Source organism: Rhopalosiphum padi, chromosome 2 (genome assembly GCF_020882245.1).
Source record: "Rhopalosiphum padi isolate XX-2018 chromosome 2, ASM2088224v1, whole genome shotgun sequence".
In the NCBI taxonomy this organism is placed as follows: Eukaryota; Metazoa; Arthropoda; class Insecta; order Hemiptera; family Aphididae; genus Rhopalosiphum; species Rhopalosiphum padi.
The window spans coordinates 49055259-49070308 of NC_083598.1; the positions used below are offsets into that span (position 1 = coordinate 49055259).

Consider the following 15050-nt stretch of genomic DNA (forward strand, 5'->3'; position numbering starts at 1 on the left):
CAAAGAGCTTCCTACGTGACATTAAAAAAAACCTCTTGTACAAGCTTTGTAAAAAACATTGCACGAATACCGACTAATAAAACCCCCAGTACGGGGCGAGACATACGTGTTTTCACAAATATTTAATTCGCCTCAATTTTGTTTCAAAACGAATTCGATGTATAACTCTGATAACGTTTTAAAATCTGTTTCCGTAGATCGTTATTATTATGAAGACATTTATTTTTTTTTCGGAAAACGTGCGTTCCGAAAAATCGGGTTTCGCCGCACGGGAGGTTTGTAGTTCGTGTCAACAACGATGCCTCGTACACGCGGCACGTACTTACGCGCGTTTAATTCGCAGTGGGGTAGGTCGTCCCGGTCCCTACACAACAATATCACATTATGTAGGCCGTCCGAAAATCCACGGCGGCGTCGGCGACACGCGAAACCGCGTGCAGATTTCGTTAAGCTCGTCGCGTCGCTCTGCCGTTGCCCGACGCCGACTACGACGCCGACGACTACCGCTCCGCCGGTGGCGGTACATCAGTTTCATCGGGACCGTACGCAGCTCGGTCGTGCCCGTCGCCGTCGCGCTCCCTCTCAACCCTCTCACGTCCTCGATCGCGATCGTCTACACAATATTCTCTAGCGATCGCATTTTCGTCTCTCGATCACCCGGCGAATCGTTCTGCTTCCGCTTCCTCGGTCGGGATCACTCACATCCGGGAGGGCCGTCGCCCTTGATCCGCATCCGGCGGCGTCGACCCAGGTGGTTTCTCTTCCGACAAGTGGACATCACCGAAAATACGCCCGTGAGGTCCTCATGCGACGTACGAAAAATAAATACCACTGGTCCGCGTTTAAATCTCCACATCGAGCTTAACCGCGATTTCGATCCTCTCGTCAACATAATATAATAAAACACCATCGCATATTCATCCGGTCGTCCTCGCACCTACCGCACTACTAATCGCACTCACAAACCGCACTCCACTTCTGCCGCCGCCGCCGATCTATGTAGTGTTGACGAGTGTGTTCGCAGTGTTCCGCGGCGCGATCTAATTATCCGTACCAGTCGGTAAGTACTTAACGACGTATATATTGTACAATAAAATAATATATAACGTTATAAACGCGAAGGGCCGTAACTGGAAAAAAATTGTGTTTTAATTTTATTATAACATTTTATAGGTAGGTACACGAAAAAATTTCGGGGGGGTTTGAGCCCCCAAACCACCACAGGTACGGCCTTGTAAACGCGTTTCGTATATTATTCTCTTCGATGACGCGTTTTTACGGTTGACGCAGTGATGCCTATTCCGTTTTATAAATCTCCGATAAGATAACAATACGTCCCATTGAATCGTTCATTGTATCACTGTAATCATAATTATTATTTATCGCATGCGAGAACGACTCCCTGGCTCGAAAAGTGGATAATAAACCGGAAATCGAATCGAATCGTTCGGTTTTCGTTATTTCTATATATTATTGTTATTATTATGTCTTTCGTCGGTAGTTCCGACGTGGGTCGTCGGATAGCGATCGAGATGAAGAAACAATGCGTACGATCGGTATACGTATAATATTATCTACCTATAAACATTTAAAGTGCCGACGAAGTAGTGCCGTCAGGTAAGCCGTTGGCTTTAATCGTAAAACGTCATGGTATTTCGTACTGTCATTGATACTATTATATATACATAGGCGGGGTGATCAGAGTGGATTCGTGACGCGAACGGGGTGGTTCTTATATAGTGTTCACGAAGTCTTCGTCGACTTTGATCACACGCGTTTCGTATCGCTCCGTTTGCTGTGTATGGTTAACGTCAAATGAATAAAAAATAAGTCAATTTTATTCAACCTGCAGACACGGTGTTATAGTTGCGCGTAAGAAATCGTTTTGACGAGAACTCGCGTGCCGTAATAATAGTTTTAAAAAATAAATATTTTGTACAATGCCAATGACGACGACAAACGGTAGGTAGGTATATACCGTTTTTGTTCATTGAAAACGGGCCTAGTTGTTATCATGTTCCAAGTAAATATAAATATTAAAATATTTGGAAACTCCGATCACATAAAATGTAGTTATTGGCTTTAGTGAAAAGTGCCAATTCTAAAATTATCATAAACCTATAAACTGTTGAAAGTTAAAACAGCTTATTGTACAAGTTTAAGTTTGTGTATTTTTTTAAAAGATAAAAATGTTATACCGATTGTATCGTTTAGTCTTATAAATAATGCCATCACTCATCATCGTATTATATAAATAATAAATAAAATAAAAGGTCTGTGTGAAATTATGTTAATACTAAAAACAAAGTTCCTAAATTTTTTACGTTGAACCGTTAAAAAAAATGTATATTACGAGTATATTATAGGTAAATAATTATTTTAACTGTTACCTATTTATGTATTGGCAATGGCAAATAAACTACGTGCGGTAAAATTAGTTTTATTTTTATTCATTTGAATGGTTTTGTATAATTATTTTGTAACGTTACTCAGTTTTTGAGTAGAATGGAAATCTTAACAATAAAATTAATATTGTTTGCATTGTGTAATTAATAAAGTTTTGAAATTAAACATTTAGATTAAATAATTTAATAGAATTATGTAAATTTCCATCACTTGTAAAAAAAAAAATGCGCGTCGTTTTATAAAAAATACATAACACTATAATATTGTGATTTATTTGTAATTTTGATGGTTTCAAACGGTTTAGTGTGTACTGGATAGGTAGGTACGCCACAGCGTATGACCTGGGTCGTCGAAATCCGATGATCTCATATTTTAACTGTATATCATAGAGGGTGATTTATAGATCAACCGCTCACCTGCATAATATCCGTTCCTTTGATATTTTGTCAAACAACACTTCGATATAATATTATTATTATTATTATTATTATTATTATTATTATTATTATAGTCATACGTGGCCGTAACAATTATACGGCGAAACGCCACGCCAAAGTTCGATTTTATTAGCTGTTACGAGCCAGAACACAATGTGATATAATGTATGAATTACGTCGGCTGTACCGGCCAGCTCAAAACGCCGAGGATGCCATTCATCAACGATTATTATTGTTTCCGAAGCGCTAAATCCGAAACTATTATTTCATTAAAACAACGATTCTGTTTCGACTGAAACGTTGGCGCGCGCATTATTGTTATTAGTAAGTTTATGTTATAGTGTATTGTACCTACGTATCGTTATTGTTAAATGGAAAAAAATCTGCACGTCTACGCAGTGTTTGCCGAACCGTTTCGCTACAACTATAATAATATTTACTTATTTATTGATATGTATATATATATATTATTATTATAATAACATAACATTGATGATCGTAACTCGTAAAATCGACCGAATTTGAAAATTGCATATTACGAATTTGTACGAATTGATTATTAAATATTGCACATTAATTCTTGGAACTTTAATATTTACGTTTATTTGCGAAAAAAAAGAAATAAAAACTACAAATAAAAACGGCTTTCACGAGGGAGTGTTGTCGATGCGCAATCAAAACAAATTGATCAACTACACGCGAGTATAATTAAAATGTATAATTAATGGATTACGCGTTTCCTTTATATCTCGCCGTAATTCCCTTTTCGCGGAACCGTTTTATGAATGTACCGATTGGTGATTAAACGATTCCGAATCACTCGCGCCGTTATAAACGTGACTGTTGGAATATGTCATAGTTTACTCGATCAGTCGGCCGTAGTGAAAATGATTTCCGAACGCGACAGAGGCGGGACACGAACGAAAAGTTTTCATTTCAAATACGAGCGGTCAAAACGTACCGTCAAATGCGTAAACACCGTCCCGTCCGCCAGTCATATTTTGAATAAAACGATTATACGCGTTTGATGTATTATTTCTATTAAATTATTTTTTTTTAGATCGAAATCGATTAAATCGCTTGTTTCGGATGCTCATAACCTGTGCAATAATTGTGCGCAGGACGTGCATTTCTCCTACATATTATTTACATATTATTATTTCGTCTTTTGTACGCACTTTTTTCGGGTCAAACGGTACGCATTTTTGTGCATTGACTATATCAACGCGTGTCTACGGTGGTACGGCGAAAAAGGTGTTTCTTACTCGATTGTCTCGACGGATTGTGTAAGCACAAAGAAAACCCCCAGTAAACCATCGAGACGTGTGTCGAAGGGAAATGTCGGTAAGCTTGTACTTAATAGAATTTCGCTCATAATTGTTTTCAAAGTCCGTGTATTCCGTCCGACTTTGATTTTTTTTTTACGTTTCAGTAAAAGTAAAACGGATAACGGTTTTTCATTGATTTTATTATTATTATTTTATTTTTATTTTTTATCATCATCTTTTGTTTGTGCAATTTCATAAAACTACTGTGATCGCGGTTCCCGAGAAATTGGATTCTCGTCGAAACCGCGATAGACAATAATATAATAATTGTTTAAAAAGACCACAAGATATTGCAAAAAAATACTACTGTGCTGCACGGGGTACGATTTGTTTAAAATTTTCCAACTCGTGTTTTTATCCCCTGCACGCGTAAAGAACAGCATAATTTATTCAAATTGTTGTGGTGAACTTATTATATTCAGCGTCGATCGTCATTTCCCACATTAAAATGTTTGAGTTGTGCATTTTCAGGCCTCGTCGTGTACGCGTTTTTTTTTCTGTCTAGTTTACGTTTCAGCACTACGACACTCGCATAATCATCCACTCCACGATGGCAGTATTAAATTTATGGTAATCCTATACAGTGACTAAATTATTATTATAATAACCCGACCATTATAATCGCAGCTCAATTGGATTTGTTACACGACAAGTTTACTTGTCCATTTTCTCGGCGTGAAATCGTCTGATTATTCTGATTATAACGACGACGAATTCATCCCGTTTGATGATCACACGTGACGACGAAAATACTGAGAAACAAACATCGCGTCCATTGATGTTCACGCTTATAATATTGTTGAAGTTTAGTAAAAATAAAACGATAAAATTAATAATAATTATACACGAACGGTGACTAACTGCATTATTGGAGCTGTTAACTCGGAGATTTCATCTCGAAACAATAACCATCACCGAATAGCCAAGTCTTTTATTATATTATATAATTATTATAAATTCTCGTGACTTACGGTTATCTATTGTGATAATGTAAATGTCCGTTTATAACCAATCGTTTGTCTTCGCTTTATGTAAAATAAATGTTTTAATAATATTAAAATAATAGTATAAAATCTGATGTCATAATAAAGTGGATAATATTACACAAGACTTAATATTAAGTTGTTGTTTTTTCACTAATATCGCTGGCATGTGATTTACTTGATTATGTATAATATATTTTACTCGTCGCGTTACTACTAGGAATAGTCGAGTACGGTTTAATTAACCAGTTAATGATGAATAATATTGTTTATCGGATAGTACATAATTTTAAAATTTTTAATCACACTATTCAATTTTTTTTTTTTTTTAACATCGGGTGACATTTTGCAGACTCTTTTTGACGGCATGACTAAGGGCGCTTGAATAAAAACCAATTTACAATCATTATAATGAAGAAAAAATACGCTAATTGTTTATAGGCTTTTAGTTAATCGATGTGAAAAATCGTTTATAACTAATTTCGCATAGTGCTTATCGAAAATTAAATAAATTTCATCATCAGACTAAAAATATAATTTTTAAACTACGCATAAAGCAAACATTTAAACATACAATCTATGATAATAATGAACCATTAATATTGTGCAAAAGGTAAAGAATAAACTAAATAATGCTTTAAACGAAAAATAAATCCTTGCAGTAATCACATAATATAACTTTTTAATTTCCAAATTGAACTTTTAATTATTAGTCAAATATCAGTCTTAGTAGTAGTGTTTTAGGTATTTTAATGGTGGTATTCAAATAATTGTCCTAGCTCAGTACCATGGTACTCATGGTGGACATCATCAGCATAGGTGCTAAATCTAGTAAGCGTAGAAGAAAAGCCTCCAAAATGTTTTTATAGATCCCAAGATATAAATTACATAGAAAATCACGAAAAATATAAATATTTTTTTTTAATTTAACAACTGAGTAAGAACTAAGTATGCCACAATATGACTTTTCCGAATATATATTATATTTTCAACAATTAAAGATATAATGTCGTCTATTTACTAAAGAATTACAATATATTGAAAATATATTTAAAAAAAAAATAATAATAAATGATAATAAAGACGTACAATCTATTTATTATAATATTATTGCGTATAAATACTTATTAATGTAAATTTATATTTATTTTAAGCACTTAAAAATCTACAAATTCAGCATAGAGATATTATGTAGAGAGGAGAATATTTACATAGATTAACAATGAAAAATATAAACTAGATCATTAACAACAATCAGCCCGTAATTTGAAATTTAAATACTGATAAACCACATAAACCACAGATGAACAAAATATGTTACATAATCGTGATATAAATATATAATAATGTTGATAATGTTATAAATTACTCCTCAGATTTTCGTGGTGAAATGTAGTCGGATGCAATACACATCATCACGACTGTAGTACTATACTGAACGCTTTTATTTATTACATATCTGTATCTACCTATTATAACGCATGCAACTGTTTTATGTATTCGTAATTTTGTATATAACTATTAACTTTGATAACTACGTATCACTATCATTATTATACAAAAATACATTTTATCGCAGTAATCGTATGAAAATACAATGTTTTGGTTGTACATATTGGATATCGATGGAGAGAGTGGTCCGGAATCCGGATTCCACGAAAGTTATGCAATAATATATACTACTAAAATATACGACAAGAGACTTGTGAATAACTATCAAATACAAACAAACTCAAGAAAATAAAAACGAATATAAATAAATGGCGTTATACTACCACTAATATATTATCTTGCTGAGCAAACAATATTACAACCAGAGCATGAATAATTGAGAGCACAAGCCTTACACACATAACAGGTATACATAGGGTACGATAAAAACTAAACTGCAGCCAATGCGACGAAAGATAATGTGTAAGTTTTAGCCTTTAGGTTTTTGATACCTAAGCAACGAATGTATTAGTTTTACAATATGTTGTTTTATTTATTTATTTATTTTAGTCCAAAGACCCATTTTACTGTAGAAACAATACTTTGTACAATCGAATTCTTAAAGTATATAATATATCTCAGAACAACAACAAAAAATTACGAAAAATTGAAATATTACTCTATTTTTATTGTTATTCAAAAAACAAAAAACACGAATAACCGTAAAAACTTAATACGGATAAAATTCTTCAAAATCGATAGTTTTTTTTTGTTGTAGTAGTAGTCTGAAACATCACCCCATTCAAAATCGGTTTTCATCAAATACAACGATGGCACTCGCCACCTGTTGAACAGTTTTATTTTTAAACATGATGTAAATAATGTATTATTATTATTTTCTATAATATTTTTAAAATTTGTATACCAATGCGTGGACTGATATCGAGGTTATTATTAATATTATTGTCAAACGACGAAGACCTGGCTAGGTTAAGCCCGTTGAGTATTTCATGTATCACAATATTCAGTTACTCAACCATAACTGTAAAGTATATGTTACAATTTTTTATAAATAATAATATATAATATATGAAAAAACAATTTACTTTTATTGTTTTTGCTGTTAAGAGTGTGTTGTATCTACGCTGTAGCTACTAACGTATAACATACCAAAATATACTTACGTTAAGTAGTTTCAATATTATGTGTTTAGCTTATATTAGAGTAAAATATGACCTATTATAAAACTTAAAGTTAAGAACAATATCGGTATTCTATTGTCAATTTTTACGGTATTTTAATCTTTAAGCGGGACTAAGTACCTATATAAAATAATTATATTTAAGATTAATCATAATTATAACATAAAAATTAAAGTGTTGTAAGACACTGACTAGAGATCACAGACAATATTTTTACCTGTAAGTTAGTTATAATAGGTCATTTAACTCTAATATTTAAGTTGTACATATTATTAATTATCGTTATGGTATTCGTTAGTAATTCGGAGACCTCACATACGGGTATGACATCCTCTTAAACAAATATTTTAAATTTTCATATTGGATTATTATAATTTTTGTGATTATTACTTGATTCGTAATATATTAATGATTAATGCCACAATGGCTTTTCATCTTACTCCACAGTATTTGGACATCTCTCGTAGAAAAGTCACGTCGAATTAAAAATCGGGTTTCGCGTGCATATTTTCCACCTAAAGGTAATTATTTTTCATTTGGGACATTAATTTTTACGCATAGAGTATTTTCATTTGTTTAACGCAATGCTATTAACACGAGTGAATTAATACGATTTACTGCGATCGAATACATTCCAAAGTTCAGTCATCCGATCAACGTTAAGAACATTAAAGAGCAACTACTATTATACGAATATAATAATAATATAATATAATATACCTACTTTCGGAAATAGCTATAATATTATGATACTCGAGGAAGTCCGGTTGTCAGTATTCCCATATCCTTTAGGTATAAGCACGCTCATACTCGTAAGTGTATATATATTAACGTGTTTAGGAATATTATCCGCTTTCGTTCGATCATTGGCCTGTCAAGATATTATCCCCAACAATAGCCAACAAGTAGCGGAAAAGATCACTTTAGATCGGCTGCCACGGGTGAAAATCGCTCGGGAACAAAAAATAAATAATGATAACAACAAAACAAAATAAATACTTGTCGCGTCGAATACATCGTCTCGACAGACATTGCGGCGTTGAGAGCTTATATGCCTTATCTCGTAGCAGGGTATTCTGTCTAAACATTTTATTTATCCTGAATTTGGATGCGCGTGGTCGCGTGAGGCCGTTGAATTCTGTAACCGTCGACACTATACAGACATCGCTATACTTACTATGATATAGCGGGAAAAAGTGTGTCGATTTCGTCATCATTAATGCGATTGACTTTTTAATGCGTAAAATCAAATATAATTTAGTGAATTGATTTTTATTTTTATTTTATCTCCGTAATTTTATTTCGTTTTCCGTGTAAATAGATCAAACTTCGTCGAGAAACACAGCCATCGAGCGAGTGCGTCTATTAAAATAATCTATCGATACGAAAGTCAAAACGAGGAAACGCGCCTACCGCTATATAAAACGTATTTTACACTCTAGTAGGAAATACTTATTTTTGCGCAAACTCCAAATACACGAAAGAAATTATGCCAAGAAAATCCAACCATTACAATATGGAGAGAATATAACGAACTCTGTCGAATGTGCGCCATAAATATTATTCTGTCATCTACAGTCACCGCGGTCGCCAAACACGTATTTATATATAAAACATTTTTATTGTTAATTATTTTAAATAAACATCGCAAGTCGGAAGATGCACCGATTGTCAATAACGATTTCGTTTACGAGCCGTATTGTTTATCGTCCATTATTTGTATTGTGTTTTTCTTCCTTCGCACGCCCAGTACGCGCGTATTCATTCCATTTTTCTCTTCGCGGTTATATACCCAACCACCGCATTATATCCGGCTCCGTGTTCCGGTAGGTAACCCTCGGCGTTCCATTGTGTGTGTGTGAAAAACGTGTTAAATCATTGACGTCGGCGGCGTCTCGGTCTGCCAGAGGGAAATCGATAAAAATCTAACAATATACGATATATATATATAGTATACCGCAATTATAATATGCGCGTACCGCAAACAAGTTTTCCGAACAACCCCCACGACCCGGTCCACGCGCGCCGAACGAGTGGGTACTTTGCAGCGCATACATTCAAGGACGTGTGTGTATTAGGTTATACTAATCATTTATCATTGGCTGGTAATAATACACGGCGATGGGGTGTGGGCGCGGGATCCTTTGATTTTAACTGTACACGGCTGGCAGAGTGCGTATATTTGCTCACGTGTGTGTGTATTTCATCGACTATATACACTATTTACGAATCTAAAACAAATTACACGCACACGCAACGTGCAAACATATTAGTTGGTATTTATTTGAAATACTTTAGGTGAGTAGTATAGTCGGTAAACACACCTACCATGAAATATAATCAAATAAAACTATTAATTAAATCGCAACTGATTCGAGTGTAGGTATATTATAATATTACATCAAAAGAGGTCGAAGGTCTATGGAATATTTTGCAAACGTGAATATATTGGTTTTTAGTAACAAACGTTTAACTACTACGCTATACCGGCACTTTGATATTGACTTATTTCAGTATTTCTAAACGGTATTGCAGCGTACCTATAATATTATGTCAGTATTATGTTTGCTCGGGATAACCACTTCTTACCTATTAAATAAGTGTTTCGTGTTTGAACTCAGAACTGTATATAAAGAAATCGAACGCGTATAGATGATATACGTCTATGGAGTATATTAGATTATTCCAAAGAAAATCGATGTACACGAACATATATATATGTATATAATATTATTTATTAGTCTGTTATTTTTGTCTTTTGGTAGCAGAACACGTGCTACGATCAATGTTTCTTGTAGCAAATTGGATCTACTTGGTACAATGGAAGATCAAAAGTAAAAGAGTTTCATCCGGTACCGCCATCGTTATTAATAGTTGGAAAAAATAAATAAAATACGGGAATACTGGAATATTTGCACAGCACACATTTTTGACAAAATTTATTTTATTATTTCGTTGTAATTTAAAAACGAATAATTTATCGTAGGACTTGAAATTTTCAAAATATTTAATCTTGTTTTCTATACATTTAAATGTTTACATTCATCCAAACAGCTTGAAAATTTAATACAAGATTCCTCAATTCGTTATTACTGGAATATCAAGACATATTTTAAATTATTTTTTATTGGCTTTTAAAGTTTGAAGAATATCATAAAAATCGAAAAACATCGGTAATATTATCTTTTAGTTAAAAATGTATAACATTATTATTTTAATACAAACAATTTTGAAAATATAATACAACATTACTCATTGGTTGTTTTCATTACATTTAAAAGAAATATGTTGTACATAAATGAATTTATAAGCATTTTAAGTTTAAATTTTACAAAAACAATTTATCATCAAACGATTTCTTTTACTTTATTATTATTTAAGAAATTTAGATTGTGGAAACTTAAGCTATTCAAATATTACTTTAATTATATTTGTATACACATATTATTTTCGCGTAAATACTGAATACCATTGTTAAATATAATAGGAAAACCGTTTGAAACATCAGACGTTTATTAGGTATTTTCGATATGAAATGGCTTCAAAAGTTGATCAAAAGTCTAGTAATAATCAAATTCGATAATATATTTGGCAATATACATTTACATACCATATTATTATTATATTACAGCACTATATTCGGGATATAGTGGCAATGTCATATGTGTATAAATATATTTTATATTATTGTACACAGTACAAATGCACCTCAAAATATAATGTAGGTATAATAACATGTTGTATTATGTCGTTCATCATGTCTGTGTAATAATTTGTTTATATATAATCAAGAAGTTATCAATAAGTATAAAAATACTATAATATCACTAATTATTACGCCAAGCAAAGGTTAGTTTTCTGGTTGGTTATAAGATGTTAAATGTGTGACATAAGGTAACATCCAAATTATTGAATTATATTTCTCAAAATATTATTATTTTGAAAGGTTTATAAGGCATTTGGGTATTAAAAAAAACACATGCAGATCAATTTAATAAACACTTAAATATTATAAGGTTATAATATTATAATGATAGTTTTATATTAAACGGTTTAAATTCGTACGGAATTAGTCTAAAAGTCATTGAGACACGCATTAATTATAAAACTAAACACACTATTTTATATAATTCAAAATGTGATAAACAATACTGTTGTACCGGTGCATATTTTATTTCATATAAGATATTAATGTTTTAATTGCTATTTCCAAGTATATTAAATATTTATAAGAACTATAAAAACTTAAATTTCCATTATGATAATCATAAAAAAGTTATGTCAGATACACTGCAGACGTTATAACTTCAAAATTGTATAATAAGCTCACGGCCATTCTAATTAATCACGAAATCCCTGTACTGTGATCTTTGACGTTCCTTCAACTAAAATTGTATGCGCATAGTAGATTTAATATAATTCATTAATTTAACTGACATATATAAAACTACATTTTCGGTATACCTCACTGCCATAGGTATAATACAATGATAATAGTAATATTTTTGTTTTAGCTATCATCTTGAAATCATTCTAGTCTCGACAAGACACTGCAAGCGAACTCTGCTTTCAAATACTAAACGATCTTCAAAGGGACTCAAAAGTCATTTTTTTTTTTTTTTTTTTAATAATAATAACTCTTTGTTACGTGAAATGTTGGGAAATTCGTATTCAGAGAACGAACGTTTTGAATAAATCCCATCTACTATGCAACCGGCGAGCGTAAATCGAATTATCTGATAAATATGAGAGTGACATTTTGACTTTGAATGATTAGATACATAGATCTGCATAACAAATTTATCTATCCTGTAGTCTATGTACTATAATAGAATCAATCCGAGACAATTCAATATTTTAAAATATATTAAAAATCATTTTTGTATAAAATGTTTTACAGAAGTAAAAAAGTACATAAAAATATTGTAACTTCATTAGATTTCTTTTTGGTAAATACATGCAATGCAAAAGATCGCTATAATATTGATAACAGAGATAAAACTACAATTATTACATAAACATGAAAACAAAACGAAAAATGATTTACAAGAGTTTATAGTGTGTATTTAATTAGTATGTATTATTTTCTTTTGGCCCAATTTTAATTTCTCCCCACAAAACTACATCGTATTTGATCACCAAGTAACATTTGAAGGAAATAACAGCCTCTGACCAGTAAATTTCTGTAAATCAATTATATAATATACTATCGAATACTGTTAGGTAGGTTATTATAAGAAAAAAAAAATTGAAAATAGAAGAAACAAATTTATACTACTCATGTACCATTTTAAGCCAATAGTGTGGGTAATTAATATTTAATGTTTAATCGTATTTCCCAGTCGCATAAAAATATATGTATTTTAATCGGAATAATGTACTGTTATACCTAATACGCCGGCGATAACGTATTGGAATTGAGCCACGTTTTAGCCACCGATAACCATATAATATTGTGTACCTACAGTATTAATAACGTTATAAAATTATTAGTTGCCCTTTACCTATACAAGCGGGGAAAAACAATTATTTTTTTTAATTCAAACACAATCATGCCGTATTTCAACTTCGCATTTTTTCTCTTTTTTCGAGTCCGTTTCAATCGCGTTCCCCCTCCCTTACTGTCATTATACATTTTTGAAATTTATGCCATAAAAAAATCGTTTTTCATACGATATTTGTGTACGATAATATTCAATAGAATAATCGGATCTATACTTTTCAATAGTATTTTTAGATTTTTAATTGCTGCTCGCAGGGGATATACAACTATTATTATTATTACAATATCGGTGTGTGGCGACGTCGTCGTCTAAACAAACACAATCTCACTCGCCGCAACCAGTTTTTTGTAAAAATGTGTGTGTGTGTGTTGCGGACTATAATAATATTATATTTGTTTATAATTTATAATATCAACAATATTATAACTACGCGCAAGTATAAATATTTATTAATATATTATTTTGTACCCGATTGTCGACTACACGGCAGACATTCAGTGTGGTCACAGTCATAGAATAGACATCAGATAGCTCGGTAGTGGCCAAGTGATCGCAGTGGTGTAATCTAAAATGTACTTTACGATTCGATAGTAATTTGTTTTCCAAATGCCAAAAATACGGTGCGTATTCAGCGGGTTTCACTCCAAATTTAAAATCAGTATTTCTATTTTTAAATATGCTGATGAAGTTGGAAAAATATTTTGTACAATATGTAAATCGGTATTTTCTATAGGACATAGTGAACATTCAGATATAAAACAGCATACTACAAAAGTTAAAAAAAACACATATTGACATATTTACCAGCAGCATCAAAATATAATTTAACATTTTTTTTATTTTATTATTATATTTATTTGGGTAACTTAAGTTTCCCGTATTTTTATTTTATTTTTATGGTCACCCTAAAATAGTGACTCGATGTCTTAAAAGCCTTAAGTTACATATAACTGTTATAAAGTGTACGTACTTTGGGTGGATGTCATTTTATGATAATCTTATAATATCAATTACAAATTATACATTTTTAAGTATGTATTAAATTGTAATAGTAATAATAATTTATAGCAAAATACCTAAGTCAACATAAAATATGATTTGTAAATAATTTGAAATACTTATAAGCTCACAATAATTTGTTTTTCATTTAAAAAGTTTATCCAGTTTTAATGTATATTAAAATATGTTTGAAATAATTAACTAGAAACATAAAAAAAAAAATCGTTTTAGAAGAGTTTTAAATTATATTTATTAATCATTTGCAATAATTTATTCAAATATTGTAATTTTAAATTCTATATTATTCAAATCTCAAAACATGCAGTAAACCAATGAAATACTGCAAAATGAAATTATTTTTATGGTATACTGTGTTTGCATATAATTGATTATTCCAATTTAATTTTTAACGATTGAAACTGTACCGGAACCTTTTAGACGATAAAAACATTTTTATTCCAAATGCATAAAAATATTATGTTTACAATACTATTGGTAATACAAATCATGTTTGGATGTTCCTTATTTTTTAGCTGATGTCGAATAGCTTCAATTTTAATGATATATTAGTTTATCAACTCACCATTAAAATAAAACTAAAAATATTTAGATATATTATCTTACATATTGCAAGATTTGTCTATTTAGGTATTTTTCTTTGTAGTGCTTTACCTTATACACAGAATCTGAATTTGAGAATTTTCGTACAGATTTACGTGCAGAAATGTATACGACATTTTCTGGCCTTATTCATATTTAA

The 15050-nt window shown here is 31.4% G+C and overlaps 1 protein-coding gene across 3 annotated transcripts in view; it reads left to right on the plus strand.

The window, feature by feature from the left end:
* The first annotated feature begins 483 nt into the window (after positions 1–483).
* Positions 484–15050, plus strand: part of LOC132921626 (cell adhesion molecule 3-like) — a 410858-nt gene continuing 396291 nt past the window's right edge. For all 3 annotated transcript variants that reach the window (XM_060984754.1, XM_060984756.1, XM_060984755.1), the window contains exon 1: positions 484–1060. The gene's annotated coding sequence lies outside the window, so the exon portion shown is untranslated. The remainder of the gene's footprint in view (positions 1061–15050) is intronic.